Raw genomic sequence first — 15225 nt, forward strand, 5'->3', positions numbered from 1 at the left:
TCTGTCTCCCTCTGTCCCAAAAATAAATAAAACGTTGAAAAAAAAAATTAAAAAAAAAAAAAATAAAATGTTCTTTCTGACCAGTTGTTTTCTCCTCCTTGGTAGTTCTTGTTTCCTACCCCTGTGACTTTAGTAGTAACTTCTACATAGATAATTCCCTGGTGTTGATCTCTAGCTCCAGCCTATCCAATTTCAGACCAGCTTTTCTGCTGCTTGCTGCACATTTCCTCCTGAGCCCAGGATCTGGACACACCTGATCTCCTCTTATCTAATTCCTGTCCTGTGTTTCCCACTGTTAATCATCCCACTTAGCAGTCAGAGTTCTCGGAGTTTTGATTCTTCTGCCCCAGATTCAGACACCGGCAAACCCTGACCCTTCTCCTGCTACCCTTTTTCATGTCTGTCCCTCCTTCGCATTCGCACAACTACTTTGGAGTTGGGTTCCTGTCTATTCGTTGATTTCCCTAGTTCTACCCAAGTTTGTCTCACGGACGTGCCAGGTTATACAGTTCCAGTACTGGCATTTCCTGCTTAAAACCTTCGCGTGGTTTTGAATTAGTAAAGGAATTAAGTACAGATGCACGATTAGGCATTCGAGACCTTCACAGTAAGTACAATGGAAATTTTGCTGTTTCTCAAATAAAAACCAAAACAAATTGTCAACCAAACGGTACTGTTCTGCACTTTTACGAGAGTTGTAAGAAAAAGAACTTTTTAAAAATCGTGCATACTTTTTTCCAGCTTTAACATTGGGATGGGCTCTTCCTCTTAATTACGAGGTAATTTTCATTTGAATATACTTAGCGCATTCCATCTCATATTCTAATTATGGCTATTTTTGTCTTGCTCTCTTCCCTACCTATGCTTTAGTCCCTCAAACGCAGAACGTATCTTACTCATCTTTGTGTACTTCTTGTTCCTTGGCACATGGTGCTTACTTGCTAACTTTCCTTCGCCCTACCCCAACAATATCCCGTTCTCTTAACAAAATCGGCCACAACTCTAACTAAATAAAAACACCTAGGGGCACCTGGGTGGCTCAGCCAGTTGAGCGTCTGACTTCACCCAGCTCAGGTCATGATCTCGCAGTTGGCGGGTTCGAGCCCCACACTGGGCTCGCTGCTGTCAGCGCAGAGCCCGGTTTGGATCCTCTGTCCCCCTCTTTCTGCCCTTGCCCCACTTGGACCCTCTGTCTCTCTGTCAAAAAACAAGCATAAAAAAACCGCCACCAAACTCCACCTAATGCTGCAGTTCTTGTGGACTCTTAGGTGAGGTGGTTTGCAGCTGAGGTTCAGGAAGGGGAAGCTGGAGGTACTCAGAAGCTCTTAAAATATTTTCAAAGTGAAATTTTGGTTGAACCATTTGTTCTAACATAGTCATATGGTGTTTAATTTAATTGACAGTTGTGTTAATTATATGTTTGAGGATACGTGTTAAGTTTTGCAGCCAAGTGACTGTGGGGGTTTAAACTCAACTTATTGACAAGTCTTTGAACAAATAATGTTGTTTTGGGAAGATGGGGATGATTGAAAATCTCTACCACAGCAATGGCCGTGAGGATAAAATATAGTAACATTATGAAAGAGGTTGTTGGTGATGGGTAGCTATACAAGGTATTATTCTTAAGTGGCCATAGTAAAGCTATACACATATCCTCAACTTTCTATTTATGCAAAGGGAGACTGAGAATGATACCATGAATCGTTTTACTAAATGAAATCTGCCAGTTTTAAAAATCCAGTTAAACAATCTTCCCATTGAAGCTGAGGTGTCCCATAAACTGCTAATGCCCTTTGACAGTGCTGTAGTTCCTCAACAGATAACTTAAAGAGGTCTATAATAAAGAGTTGCTGTACTTTACAGTTTTTCAAATTCTTGAAATACAGTTTTGAAGTATGAAAAATTCAAGGCAAAGTCCCACTAAGAAAAACAAACTTCTCCAGCTGGAAAATTTTGACACATGGGCTTTTAGCAAAAGGCTCAATGACTTAACTATTTGACTATATTTAAAGTAAATACACGCGCGCGCACATGCACACACACACACACACACACACACACACACACACACACACTACATCACCATATAACATATTCCCTTTAAGACTTAGGCTCTGGGAATTCTCCCGGCAGCACTTTTACCACGGCTGTACTTTATCCTCTATCTGTAAATTTACAACTTACAGAAAAGCTCCAAGCCCCAGAAAAGGCAACCATAAGAAAGCTGGGTTTACCCCAAATTAGAGTTAGGTAGCAGAAAAGAAAGCAAAGTCTCCGTGGCTTAAAAAAAGTTAAAAAAAAATTTTTTTTAAAAATGTTTACTTATTTTTGAGAGAGAGAGGGAGTGGGGGAAGAGCAGAGAGACAGGGGGATAGAATCCGAAGCAGGCTCCAGGCTCCGAGGTGTCAGCACAGAGCTGGACGTGGGAATCGAACCCACAAACCCCGAGATCGTGACCTGAGCCCAATCCGGATTGGACCACCCAGGCACCCCCCAATTTTTTTATTTTGAGATAGAATTGGCATATAAACCCCATGGCTTTTCATCATGCACATATGTACGTAATATGTAACAAACATACACAAACACACGTAGAAATGGATAGCTGCCTCGAAGGTAGGGCTTACGTAAAAAATAGACGTTGTAAAAATTTGGAAAAAAAAAAAGAGAAAGCCCTAAACATTCATCTTTCCCGATGTCTTCTAACGAGTTTGAAACTGTTATTAGAATGAGGCAGAATCTGTCACTAAGACTACTCGGGAGACCTGAGCTCCACGGCTGGGCTTGGAAGTCCGGGGAACCGGGGGCACAGAGCGGGCAAAGGGAGTCCGCCAGGCGAGAGGACGCCCCGCCCGCGTCCCCCAGCCCCGCGCACGCCGCGCCGCGCCGCCGCCTCCCGGAGTGCCACGCACCTCGCCGCGGGCCCGCAGTCCTGCCGGCGGAGCTTCACAATCGGGGCCGGACGCCGGCATGACGTCACCCCTCCGCGGCCCGCCCCCTGCGTCCGGAAAGAGGCGGCCTCCCATTGGCTGCGCCGCTGGCGGCCTCCGGGCCAATGACAGGGCAGCGAGCGGCGGGGTCGGGCCTTGACGTTGTGCTGCTCGCCGTGGGGTTTATTTGGCTCCGGGGCCCCTCGCCGACGCCATTAGGAGCCGCAGCGCCTGAGGCCGACTCCCCCCCGTCGCTCTGCCCCCTCCCCCTTTGCCCCTGGAGTGCCCCCCGCCTCCGCGCCTGCTCTCCGCCCCTCCGTCCCCCGCCCCCGGTAGCCGGGAGCCGCGCGCGGGCCCGCGGAGACCATGTCCTGACTGAGGGGAGAGGGCGGAGGCGGCAGCAGCGGGACGGGCGGCGGCACGGAGGGAGGCGGAGAGGGGCCGGGCTCGGCTCGTCGCCTCGGGCTGCTCGGGGAGTCGCCGCCGCCGCCGCCGCCGCCGCCGGGCGCCGAGCATCGGACGGGGAGGAGGAGCAGGAGCTGGAGGAGCCGCCGCCGCCGCCGCCAGGTAACCGGGCCCCGGGAGGGCGCCCCACTGCAGGCCCCTCGCGGCCCCCTCTGCGGCCTGCCCGGCCCCTCGCTCCCTGCAGGCCGCCGGGTGTCCGGGGCGGCCCGCCCGCGCCCCCTGGGGCGGCGTTGCGGGCGAGGGGAGGCGAGGCGAGGCGAGGCGAGGGGAGGGGGCCCGGGCGGCCGCCGCCGCCGCCGCCGCGCTCCCATCTCGGGCTTTCTCGGTGCGGGGACAGGCCCCGGGGCTGTGGGAGGGTGGGTCCGCCGCGCTTGTTTACCCACCATCGATCCGCCGCGGCTGGCCGCGCCGCCTGCCCCGCCACCTCTCTTCCGCCAGAGTCCCCCCTCCCTCGCCCCCCAACTTCTTTTTCTGCCACCTACGGGCGGGTGAGGGGGGCTTCGCTCCTGCTGTGCAATAGGCCGGGATACTTGGTTCCATCTTTCCAAGTTAGTGCTGGCGTCCAAACTTGCGTTTTGGCCCTCTGGCCGCTCCCTCTCCGCCTCCCGAGGTGGCCTGGCCTCCCGCCGGTGCCGCGTCTAAGAAAATGAGGGTGGAGGGCGACGGGGGTGGGGGGGGGGTGGGTTGGGGAGGAGGAGCTGGAACCGGGGGAAAGATTGTTTACCCTGCTCGCTCGCGACCACGGTGGTGCGGTGCAAGTATCTGGTTATTTTCTCCGCGGTGGTTTGCTACGGGTTATTTCACAGACAAAAGGGCTGTAAATGAAGACTTGGCGTTGAGCGCCAGGCACGGGCAGTTTAGGTCCAGCCTGGAAGTTTGAGCCGGGCCCTTATCTTTGAGATACACTGGTGTTTTGAACCCCTTCTGGCTGCGAATTTTGAGTTTCTGTGGCCGGAGCCTCCTTTTCCGTGACTCCATAGACTATTACCAGGTTCAGCGCCGTCCTCTTCACCCGGTGTTTTGGTCTGTGTGCTCACCGCATGACCTATGGTGTTGTCAAAAAATTTAGCGTACAGAAATGTTATTTGAGAGTACAGTTGAGAGATCCCTAGCCCTTGGAGACCTCCTACAACGAGCGGTTCTTGTATCTGTGGCCTTTTTGTTGTTGTTTTTTTTTTTTTAAGTTGACTTTATCACTCGCGCGACCTCCAGGGTCCCCCCCCCGTTTTGAGCAAACGTGGATGACTCAGTGTACAACTCATACGCCAGGGGAAACCATAAAGATTTTTGATCTTGGTTTATGCCAGGGGCCTGGGAAAAGTCACCTAAACTGTGTTTGTGGCAAATAAAGCTGAGTCTCTTCTCCTGGCTATTATCATTAATTAAATGAGGTAATTCTAAAGAAACTTAGACTCTTGCTCCCTCTTGCTTTTTGGATCTTAAGATACGCGGTCACTTCCTTATGCTGAAATTTCATAACATTGTTTTTATTGGGCCGTGAGGGAAACTCAGAGGACGGGAGTGACACCTTTTAAGCTCTGGGGAGGGTATTTGAATGTCAGGAGGGGTCTTTATTTCTGTTGGTGTTTCATCACTTCTATTAACGCTTCGGAGCGTTGAGACTCCCCATTTATTTACTCTCGAAGCGTGCCTGGCTTAGCATGGGGAGCTCATTCATGGTGCTGTGCTTTCTGCTCCGGGCCCGGCTCTGTACCCTGGGAAGGGTTAAGGCGCGTCGCGTTTCCGTCTGAGGGCTGGCCCAGTTCTGGAACTCACAATCCGGTTGTACGCTCTCCGAGGTAAATCGCCTCCTCCGTGTCACTGACATGGTGAGGGCTGCTCCGGGGGCTCTGCACTTACAGCGCTTTTGTAATAAGTGGAAACTTTAGGTGGATGGGAGTCGGAAAAAGCAGAGCACTGTAACTTCTTATTTAACCCGGTTCAGTTTTATCACGTGAGCGCTGCTGTTGCCTCCTTTCTGCCCCAGTAAGCTCTTCTACCTGGGCTTCGGACACGTTTTCTGCCAGTGATGTGCTGTTCTACTTGGAATATTTGTGCTTGCTTATGCTTTGGGTAAATAACATCTTGAACGTTCACAACGTAAAAACTTCCAGAACTCTCCTTGTCACATGCGAAGTAAGGCTTAAGCTTCCTGGTGTGGTGTTCAGGTTTCTCTGTAATCTGGCCCTGGTTCTCTTCAGTCTTAACTCATTTCTTCCCTTTGTGCATTCTTAGTTCCAGCCAAACTAACTCGTTTGTTGTTCTCGTGAAGTCCCTCCTCCCGGCCTTTCTTGGTGCCTTTCTTTCTGTTGGAAATCCTCTTCCGCCATTTATTCATGGATCCTCTCTTTACTTTGGGCCCAGTTGAGTCCTGTCTCTTGAGAAGTCTTTTTCTCAAGTTCAGCCTCAAGGGATTCTATTCACTCCTTTTTTTGTGTGGGACTCTTACACCAGCGTACGCTAGCCTGGATTTCAGTTTATCTTTTTAAGCTTTTATTCTGCTTCCCAATTAGATTTCAAGACCTCTGAGAAAGGGTATGGATTCTTTTTCTGTGGTTACCATATATTCAGCATTGAAAGATGGATACATTGTTTTACCAAGTATTTTTGGTTACGGAAGTATTCTAGGACATGCTGTTTGTAGTCTTTTTTTTTTTCCCCCTTTTGCTTTTAAATTTATTTATGTATTTATTTTGAGAGAGAGATTCTGAATCAGAGAGCGTGAGCCGGGGAGGGGCAGAGAGAGAGGGAGGCTGACGGTGAAGAGCCCGATGCGGGGCTGGAACTCACAAACGGTGAGGTCATGATCGGAGTTGAAATCAAGAGCCACATGCTCAACTGACTGAGCCACCCAGGCACCCCTGCTTGTAGTCTTCTAAGTAGTGGGGTTTCTAGGATTTTGATGATTTAGGAGATAACATACTTGAAATTGTGTCTCTTTTTTAAATTTTGTTTTCTTAATGTCTATTCTAAGAGAGAGAGAGAGCATGTGCCCGCTGGAGCGTGAGTGGGGGAGGGGCAGACAGAGAAGGAGACAGAATCCGAAGCCGGCTCCAGGCTCTGAGCTGTCAGCACAGAGCCGGGCACTCAAACCCACCAACCATGAGATCGTGACCTGAGTCAAAGTTGGACAGTTAACTGACTGAGCCACCCAGGCGCCCCGAAATTACGTCTGACTTAAAAAAAGTTTTTTGAGGGGGGGGGTTAGTATGTTTTTTTCTATTTTTAGTGTGGTTCTTTTCTTGTAGAGGATGCTCAACGATATGATAATGGTCATGTCTTTTTCAAATAGAAATGTAACTACTGCAGTTCTGTAGTTCAGGTTTGAGTCTGCTGCAGTTATCACGGTTTGAGTTTGGAACCAGGGACACTAAGGGAGGTCATTCATTCCATGTTTGTATATAGGTAACATTTAGCATCACGAGAAGGAGAAAATAATCTGTAGTCTCAGTTTGCATCCTTAACCTCAGATGTTGGCAGCATGTGTCATTGATCATGAGGCAGATGAGACACAGGAGAATGTGTGATTCACTGCTACCTGTCAGCACTGTTGGAAGAAAACATAAACAAGCTGGTCCATAGTATTTTTGTATACCAAGGATAATATGTGTAATTATATGGTACATGGGTGGATGCTGATGTAGTTGGAAAACAGGTGTATGTGTTTCTGTTGTGTGTGTCTGAGTAGGAGGCTTGGAAGGCTTGGTATTTTATGGATACATACATAGTCTCTTACCAGTAAACAGTCTTGATTTATCCACTGCCTGTACGTGGAAACTTGTCCACAAACTTGTGGAAACTTCTTCCAGTTCATCAGAGTATTTTTTCCTTGTAATTGATTGATTTTGTTAGAAAGTAGTTTACATCAAACCTTATTTTAGGCTTCAGAAACCTTTTTAGAATAATTAAAGCTGAAATTAGTCCATTAACGAACTTCCCAAACATGTTGGGCAGGCTTTTTGCATTTGTAAAAGGCACTTCCGTGGAGTTTATACCAGTAATTTTGCCACTTGAGAAATCCAGATCAGTGAGCATTCTTTGCTTTGTGGGAAGCGGTATTTTGGTTAAGATGAAATTTTTGACAAGAGCCGTCAGTTTGAGGGTTTTTTTTTTTCCTCCAAGTTTATTTATTTATTTTGAGGGGCACCTGGGTGGCTCAGTCTGTTGAGCGTCTGACTTCACCTCAGGTCATGATCTCACGGTCCGTGAGTCTGAGCCCCGCATCGGGCTCTGTGCTGACAACTCAGAGCCTGGAGCCTGTTTCCGATTCTGTGTCTCCCTCTCTCTCTGCCCCTCCCCTGTTCATGCTCTGTCTCTCTCTGTCTCAAAATAAATAAACGTTAAAAAAATAAAGTTTATTTATTTATTTTGAGAGACAGCGCGTGTGGGAGGGGCAGAGAGAGGGAGAGAGAATCCCCAGTAGGCTCTGTACTGTCAGCACAGAGCCCCCAAGGTGGGGCTTGAACTCTAGAACCGTGAGATCATGACCAGAGCTGAAACCAAGAGTCTGACGCTTAACTGACTGAGCAACCCAGGGGCTCCCCAGTTTGCGTTTTAACATGGATGTTGGTCAGATAAATTGAATGTAAAGTTGATAACTTTTCAGCTGCCTAGTGAACTGAACTTTTTAGTAATGAAGAAACTAATTTTTTATTTTTAGACTTCATATATTGAGGGCAGACTGTCCCAATCCCTCCTAACCAACAAAACATAATTTGGGTTTTTTACCATTTGGTAAGTCAGAATTTTATGTGGCTTGAATTCACATAAATAAAAAATATTTGAATGTATAAAGCATTGTTGGAAATCAGTTGCGTAGCTTTCCATTTTTTTTTCTTTTTTAAAATTTTTAATGTTTGTTTATTTTTGAGAGAGAGTGACAGCACGAGCAGGGGAGGGGCAGAGGGAGAGGGAGACACAGAATCTGAAGCGGGCTCCAGGCTCTGAGCTGGCGGCACAGAGCCCAACCGACATGGGCTCGAACCCGCGAATGGTGAGATCGTGACCTGAGCCAAAGTCAGACGCTTAACCGACTTTTTCTTAATTTTAAAGTAACCATTTCATTGAAATTTATTTCATATACCATAAAATTTACCCTTGTAAAGTATGTAATTCGTTGGTTTTTAGTGTATTCTGAAAGTTGTGTAGCCATCACCATTATCCAGAACATTTCATCACGCCCCCAAAAAGACTGTACCCATTAACCAGTCCCTCCCTCTTTTGCCTCAGTTCCTGGGAACCACTAATCTTTCTTTCTCTATGGATTTGCCTATTCTGTACATTTCATGTAAGTGGAATCATACACTATGTCACCTTTTGTGTCTGCCTTCGTTCACTTAGCATAATATTTTCAAGGTTTATCCCTGTTGTAACATGTATCAGTACCCCTTTTTTATGGCTGAATTATTTAATTGTTGTATGGATATAGCACATTTTGCTTATGTTTATGCATTCATTGATTGATGGACATTTAGGTTGTTTCTACTTTTTGGCTGTTATGAAGTATGCTGCCATGAATATCTGTGTGCAAGTTTTTGTGTGGGCTTAAGTTTTCATTCCTTTTGGACACGTACCTGGAGGTGGAATTGCTGGAACGTATGGTAACTCTGTGTTTAATCTTTGAGGAACTTCTAGATTGTTTTCCAAAGTGGTTGCACCGCTTTACATTTCCTAGCAACAAATGAGGGTTCCGTTTCTCTACATCCGGAATACTTATTACTGTTTTTTTACTTCTTGCCATCCTAGTGAAGTGATATCCCTTCGTTTTTATTTGCATTTCTCTAATGACTAATAGTATTGAGCATTTTTTCATGCGCATATTGGCCATTTGTAAATTTCCTTTGGAGAAATGTTACTCCAGTCCTTTTTTAGTTGGGTTATTTGTCTTTTCATTCTTGAGTTGTGAGAGCTCTTTATGTAATCTGGCTACAAGTCAGATACATGATTTGCACGCATTTTCTCCTTTTCTGTGGGCTTTTTCACTTTCTTATTGGTATGCGTTGAAGCACCAAAGATTTAAACTTTTTTTTTTTTTTTTTTTACGTTTATTTATTTTTGAGACAGGGAGAGACAGAGCATGAATGGGGGAGGGTCAGGGAGAGGGAGACACAGAATCTGAAACAGGCTCCAGGCTCTGAGCTGTCAGCACAGAGCCCGACGCGGGGCTCGAACTCACGGACCTCGAGATCGTGACCTGAGCCCAAGTCGCTCAACCGACTGAGCCACCCAGGCGCCCCTACACCAAAGATTTTAATTTTGATGTAGTCCAGCTTGTCTATGTTTTCTTTTACTTGTGTTTTCAGTGTTGTCTCTAAGAAGCCATTGGCCAATCCAAGGTGCAGAAGATTTGCATCTATGTTTTCTTCTAAGAATTTTATAGTTGTAGTTTTTTTCATTTAGATCCATGATAGTTTAAGTTTTGTACATAGTATGAGGTGGGGGTCCAACAGTGCTTTTGGAGGTGGCTATCTGGTCGTCCCAGCACCATTTTCTGAAACGTCCTTAGCTTTAATAATGCAGTTATTCTCAACTATAAATTGATTATTGCAGGACAGTATTCCCTGGATAGATGAAGAAATTGTCCATATTTTGCAGATGGAGAAAGGGATCTCTACTTAGTGTTGCACGTTAAGTTGCAGCAGTACACTTGTGATTGAAATCCTGAAGGGAAGACATCATATAACACCACTTATATATCCTTTGCTTTTTTTGGTTCGGGTGGGTAATTTGTTACTATAAATTTTTATTATGAAAAATTCATTTCTTGGTGTTTAATGAAGCTAAAGTTTGTTTTCAAAAGGGAAGCTATAGTAATTTGCAGAACTGGTTTTGACTGATGTTGTTTTGGACTGCCATCCTTTGATACGAGTAGAATATTTAGTACTTGCTTTTATTGCCTAAATGGTAAGTGGCTGTCGCATAGCAGACACTGCTTACAGAGACGTAAAGGCGAATGTTTCACAGGCAGCCATTGGAAAAAAATCATAATTCACACAAGTGCTATGAAGTGGTGAAGAAGTGACTGAATTAGCACAAGGTTAGGTTTGGGTCAGGAAGAGCTTTACAGAGATGGGAACATTTAAGCTGGTCTTCAAAGAAGTAATAGGTTTCTAAAACCAGATAAGAATGGGGGGCGGGAGTGGGCAAACATCCTATGCAGAAGCAAGCCTGTGAGTGAAGGAGACATGAAAATTATGTCGTGATTAAGGACCAGCCAGAGGGTTCAGTATATAGCTACAGCAGGTGGATGAGGCTGGAAAGGCATGCCTTTCCAGTCCCTGCCTCACTTTCCCCAGAGCTAGTATTGTCAAGGGGCTGGCGATTACAAGGGTGGAGTGATCTGTTTGGAATGGATCATCTTCACAGGTAGGAAGAGAGAAGCAGTCTGTCTCCTGTTTCTGTGTCTCTGTGGATGTGGAGGAATATGTGGGAGATGTTACTAAGTTGAAAATCTGAAGGCATTTGATTTTGTAGAAGTTCTTTTAGGGGATTGATTATTGGGCACCTGTTGTGTGCTCTGAAGTTGTTTAGGCTTTTCAGAAAGTAGATTACATAAAACACTTTACAAAGGCTACTGAAATTGCAACATTTAGTAATGGCCCATTCACTGTTCAGAAAGCAACTATACTGGGTGTTGAGATAGTCATGTGAACAAGACAGGCACTGTTGCTTGTATTTATGTTCTAGTATGAAGAGCAGTCAAGGAGCAAACAAGGGAAAAAACCCCAGATGTTGGTAAGTGCTGTGCAGACATGCAAGCAGGGTGGTGTGGTGGATGTGACTGAGCGGCCAGGGAAAATCTTCCTGCGCAGGTGGTATTTAAACCGAAACCTCAGTGACAAGAGCTGGCCATATGAAATCTGGGGAGAGAGCATTCTAGGCAGAGGAGATTTCGAATACAAACTCTTAATGTGAGAATGAGCACGCTGGTGAAAGGAACAGAAGGAAGTCTACTTTTATGTAAAGATTGTCGAGAAAGGCTGGTGAATTTTAATTCAATTGTGAGTGGATTGGGAAACCATCAGGATTTTAAGTCCTTGGGCTGTGATCTGGTTTACACTCCTAAAGGATCCATCTGGCTTCTATGTGAAGATGGTGGATAGAGTAGAAAACAGTAAGACTGGTGGGAGGCTTTGAGGTAATCTGCGGGAGGGGTGATGGTGGCTGGGGCTGGGGGCACGGTGGGGCGTCCTGGAGGAAAGCGAAGGTTCTGGATTTGTTTTGCAGGTAGCGTCAGTACTGTGTGGTGGCTAGAGACAGTGGCTATAAAGTCAGCCTGTCTTGCTATCTCATGTTCATGTTTTGTTCTAGGGAAATGTTGCCATAATTGCGGAAGGCTGTGGTACACTATTGAGGAAAAAAAAGTGAGAGTCAGAATCTGGGGTTTACTTGCTAAAGCTTTGTGACCCTGGGCAAGTCATCTTGCCTTTCCTGGAGCCCCAGATCCCTTGTCATTAAAATGAATATACTTCTACCTCAGGGAGACTCTAGGGTACCTTAGGGGGAAGTACCTGAGGGTTCTTAGGATTCAGTGAAATAATGTAAGTGTTCTGTGACATAAAGCTCCATGCAGAATTTAAAGTGGTGGTATTTCAAGCTGGCAGTTGTTGGTGATATTTATTATGGGATATGGATTTGAGGTTCTTGGTTTTAGCCCCTACTTAAAGACAGGTGTGGCATTATTACCATAATTTCTTTTAATGAGATGCTTGGGTCTTAAGGTTTTGGCCAACATTCCAGATTCTGTAAGGGGTGGAGAGGGACTTGAACTTGGATCTAAGACGTGCAATGCATTTTCCTGTATGTGAGAGAAATGAATATGAATATCAAGAGATGGAACTCTGGTCTTCCCATAGTAAATTAGATTTCACTCTTGCAACACTTCAGTGAAAGGCATTAGTGAATCACTAAAGGAAAATATTCTAGGGTATTCTCGAAGTGCTTATGTGTTGTGTTTGGCAGAGTGACCTAGGAGATACTTGAAGACCGTCAGGAAGGACCTTTTATGCCCTGTTTAGGATTTTTCACTTCAGTAGGATATTGTTGAAAATTTCAGAGCTACAGAATAGCAACATCAGGTTTTTTTTTTTTCCTTTTTCTTTCTTTTCTACCATTCTGGCAGAGATGTGGAGTACGAAGATAGGAAGACCAGTTAGGAAAACAGTTGAGGGAAGAAACGATGAACTAGGGCTTGGTGAGAGGTGTGGAAAGAAGGGCTAATTCTTGAGGAATGTTTAGGATATAGGAGGCAGATTTATTTTCTGCTGAAAGAGCTCTTCTGTACCTGTTACATGGTTTTTTGTCAGAATAAAAATGACGTATGTGTATTTTGTAAATTTATTTCCTCTAAATGTATGTTTATTTTTGAGAGAGAGAGAGTACGTGGGGAGGGGCAGAGAGAGAGAGAGGTAGACAGGATCTGAAGCAGGCTCTGCACTGACAGCAGAAAGCCCTACTTGGGCCTCAAACTCAAGAACCATGAGATCATGACCTGAACCGAAGTTGAATGCTTAACCAGATGAGGCCACCCGGTATTTTGTAAATTGTAAGATTTATTGTGTGATGTGGATATATAAAAACAACAAATACATAGTTTGCCCAGAACTGTTCGAAAATCATTTGCAGACTTGATCCCCCTTTATCCTTAAATATTACAGTGTATATTTCCTAAAAAATAAGCTCTTTCTGCTACACAGCCACAATATACTGATCAAAATCAGGAAATTAACATTGTTTGATATTATCATGTAATTCCTTTTCTCTTTTTTTTTTTAAAGAACAGTAATTTTTTTTAGAAAATTTTATTTTGAGAGAGGTGGAATGCAGAGAGAGGAGAAAGAGAGAATCCCAAGCAAGCTCCGCGCGGTCAAGTGTGGAGCCTGATGGAGGGCTCAGACTCCTGAACCGCAAGATCATGACCCGAGCTGAAGTCAAGAGTCACTCAACTGACTGAGCCATCCGGGCGCCCCTATGATTCCTTTTTTTGTTTGTTTGTTTTTGTTTTGTTTTAATGGTTATTTATTTAGAGAGAGAGTGTGCGTGCACACCAATGAGGTAGGGGTGGGAGAGAGAATCCCAAGCAGGCTCTGGGCTCTTAGTGTAGAGCCTGACTTGGGGCTTGATCTCATGAACTGTGAGCCAAAATCTAGAGTTGGGCGCTTAACTCACTGAGCCACAGATGCCCCATTATGCAATTCTTAATAAGAAAAAGATTCTACAGATTTCTCTCCTATTTTGTCGATTGTTCCATTAATGTTCTTTATAAAGGTGAAAGAAAATCTCAGATTATGTATTGCAGTCTGTTGCCATGTTTTTTTATAAGCTCCTTTAATTGGAACAGGAAAGTCTTTGTCTCTCATGATACTGATGTTTTTGAAGACTCTAGGACTACTTGTTTTGTAGAAAGTCTCTTAATATGGTATGTCTGATATTTGGAGTCAGATTATGTACTTTTTGACAAGAATTCCACAGAAGTGATGTTATGTTCTTCCTATAGCATGGCAGGAGGCAAATGATGTCATTAATAGTGTGGTTAACTTTTGATTATTTGGTTATGGTGTTATCTATCAGATTTTGTAATATACTAGTTACTGTTGTGGAGAGATACTTGGAGACTGTTTAAATATCTGGTTAATCCTCAAATTTTCACTCTCTAGTTTTAACATCCATTGATGATTGTTTTAATTGTCAACGTGGACTAGTTTCACGTCTATTGAAGATTGCCAAAAGGTGATTTTCTAATCCAGTTATTCTTTTTGCATTTATTAGTTGGATTTTTATCGTAAGGAAGAGCTTTCGCTCATTTACTTATTTGCGTGTTTATCAGTGTCTGTGTAGATTTACAGATTTTTATTTTAGTCAGTGTTTTAAAATCTTTATTGTTTATGGTGATGCTCCAGTTGATCCAGATTTGGCCAGTGGGAGCGTTTCATACTAATTTCTGTGTCCTTTTTTTTTTTTTTTTTTTTTTTTAATTTAAGATTTTTAGATGTGAATATATTCCAAATTTCGTTTTACTTTTTGGAGCAGCTTTAGGTTCAAACCAAAAGTTCCCGTGGCCTTTTAAAACTCCCGTCATTCTTTGAGAACTGATTTTTTTTTTTTTTTTTAAGGAAAGTGTTTCCTGTATGTTAGTGACTAAAAAACACTAAGAAACAGATTTTTAAAAATAGACTCTACTTTTCGAGTCGTTTAGGTTCATAGCAAAATTGAACAGCAAGTATAGAGAGTTCCCTTATATCCTCTGCCCCAGCATATGCATAGCCTCCCCCAATATCATCCACAACAGAGTGGTATGGTTTGTTAAAATTGTTGGTATATCAACCAGATTCCATAGTTTACACTAAGGTTCACTCTCTATATGTGTTAAAACCCATAGAATGTACAAGTATCCACCATTATAGTGTCTGTCATACAGCACATTTTCACGACCCTAAAAGTCGTCTGTGCTCTGCCTGTACATCCGTCCCTCCCAACTCTTGGCAACCTCTGATCTTTTTATTGTCTCCATAGTTTTGCTTTTCCAGAATGTCATATAGTTGGAATCACACAGTATATAGTCATTTCATATTGGCTTCTTTTACTTAGTAATAGGTATTTAAGGTTCCTTTCTGTCTTTTTTGTGGCTTGATCCCTCCCTTCTTTTTGGTGCTGAATAATATTTCATTGTGCCACAGTTTATCTGTTCACTTCAGCTCATGTGTTGCACCTACTGAAGGACATCTTGGTTGCTTGCGTGTTTTGGCAGTTATGAAAAAAGCTGCTATAAACATCTGTATGCAGATGTGGACGTGTTTTCAGCTCCTTTGGGTTAAATACCAAGGTGCACAAT

General features: G+C 44.3%; 1 protein-coding gene across 3 annotated transcripts in view; it reads left to right on the forward strand.

Moving 5' to 3' along the window:
• The first annotated feature begins 3106 nt into the window (after positions 1-3106).
• ZRANB1 (zinc finger RANBP2-type containing 1) overlaps positions 3107-15225 on the forward strand; it is a 63697-nt gene continuing 51578 nt past the window's right edge. For 2 of the 3 annotated variants that reach the window (XM_047825657.1, XM_047825658.1), the window contains exon 1: positions 3107-3497. The gene's annotated coding sequence lies outside the window, so the exon portion shown is untranslated. The remainder of the gene's footprint in view (positions 3498-15225) is intronic. The other variant, XM_047825659.1, reaches the window with a different exon arrangement.

This window comes from Prionailurus viverrinus, chromosome D2, assembly GCF_022837055.1.
Source record: "Prionailurus viverrinus isolate Anna chromosome D2, UM_Priviv_1.0, whole genome shotgun sequence".
NCBI classification, from domain to species: Eukaryota; Metazoa; Chordata; class Mammalia; order Carnivora; family Felidae; genus Prionailurus; species Prionailurus viverrinus.